The sequence below is a fragment of the Schistocerca piceifrons genome, unplaced genomic scaffold (assembly GCF_021461385.2).
Source record: "Schistocerca piceifrons isolate TAMUIC-IGC-003096 unplaced genomic scaffold, iqSchPice1.1 HiC_scaffold_1113, whole genome shotgun sequence".
NCBI classification, from domain to species: Eukaryota; Metazoa; Arthropoda; class Insecta; order Orthoptera; family Acrididae; genus Schistocerca; species Schistocerca piceifrons.
The window spans coordinates 35,001-36,656 of record NW_025726922.1 but is presented as its reverse complement, the minus strand read 5'-3'; the positions used below and the strand labels follow the sequence as shown (position 1 = coordinate 36,656).

General features: G+C 55.7%; 1 non-coding gene across 1 annotated transcript; it reads left to right on the top strand.

Moving 5' to 3' along the window:
• Positions 1 to 1,379: 1,379 nt before the first annotated feature.
• Positions 1,380 to 1,535, top strand: LOC124727546. Its single transcript, XR_007007167.1, has one exon. It is a non-coding gene; the product is annotated as a 5.8S ribosomal RNA (ribosomal RNA).
• The last annotated feature ends 121 nt before the right edge of the window (positions 1,536 to 1,656 follow it).

Here is a 1,656-nt window from a genome sequence, read left to right as displayed (position 1 = left end):
TGAATACTGTGTGCATGGAATAATGGAATAGGACCTCGGTTCTATTTTGTTGGTTTTCGGAACCCGAGGTAATGATTAATAGGGACAGGCGGGGGCATTCGTATTGCGACGTTAGAGGTGAAATTCTTGGATCGTCGCAAGACGAACAGAAGCGAAAGCATTTGCCAAGTATGTTTTCATTAATCAAGAACGAAAGTTAGAGGTTCGAAGGCGATCAGATACCGCCCTAGTTCTAACCATAAACGATGCCAGCCAGCGATCCGCCGCAGTTCCTCCGATGACTCGGCGGGCAGCCTCCGGGAAACCAAAGCTTTTGGGTTCCGGGGGAAGTATGGTTGCAAAGCTGAAACTTAAAGGAATTGACGGAAGGGCACCACCAGGAGTGGAGCCTGCGGCTTAATTTGACTCAACACGGGAAACCTCACCAGGCCCGGACACCGGAAGGATTGACAGATTGATAGCTCTTTCTTGATTCGGTGGGTGGTGGTGCATGGCCGTTCTTAGTTGGTGGAGCGATTTGTCTGGTTAATTCCGATAACGAACGAGACTCTAGCCTGCTAACTAGTCGCGTGACATCCTTCGTGCTGTCAGCGATTACTTTTCTTCTTAGAGGGACAGGCGGCTTCTAGCCGCACGAGATTGAGCAATAACAGGTCTGTGATGCCCTTAGATGTTCTGGGCCGCACGCGCGCTACACTGAAGGAATCAGCGTGTCTTCCTAGGCCGAAAGGTCGGGGTAACCCGCTGAACCTCCTTCGTGCTAGGGATTGGGGCTTGCAATTGTTCCCCATGAACGAGGAATTCCCAGTAAGCGCGAGTCATAAGCTCGCGTTGATTACGTCCCTGCCCTTTGTACACACCGCCCGTCGCTACTACCGATTGAATGATTTAGTGAGGTCTTCGGACTGGTACGCGGCATTGACTCTGTCGTTGCCGATGCTACCGGAAAGATGACCAAACTTGATCATTTAGAGGAAGTAAAAAGTCGTAACAAGGTTTCCGTAGGTGAACCTGCGGAAGGATCATTACCGACTAGACTGCATGTCTTTCGATGTGCGTGTCGTGTCGCGCAACACGCTACCTGTACGGCTCGCCGTAGCCGTGCGCCGCGTGCGGAACCACGCGTGCCTCTCAAAACTAGCGGCAATGTTGTGTGGTACGAGCGCTGAAGCGCTGGAGCGGCTGGCCTGCGGCACCTGGCGCCTGGCGCCGGTTTTGAATGACTTTCGCCCGAGTGCCTGTCCGCTCCGGTGTGGAGCCGTACGACGCCCGTCGGCCGTGAGGCCGTTGGACACAGAACGCTGGAACAGGGGCCGCCACACGCCTCACTCCCGCCTATGCGACCGTCTCGAAAGAGACGGCGGAAACTGAGAAAAGATCACCCAGGACGGTGGATCACTCGGCTCGTGGGTCGATGAAGAACGCAGCAAATTGCGCGTCGGACATGTGAACTGCAGGACACATGAACATCGACGTTTCGAACGCACATTGCGGTCCATGGATTCCGTTCCCGGGCCACGTCTGGCTGAGGGTCGGCTACGTATACTGAAGCGCGCGGCGTTTGCCCCGCTTCGCAGACCCTGGGAGTGTTCGCGGCCGCCTGTGGGGCCGGCCGCGTCTCCTCAAACGTGCGATGCGCGCCCGTCGCCTGGCGGT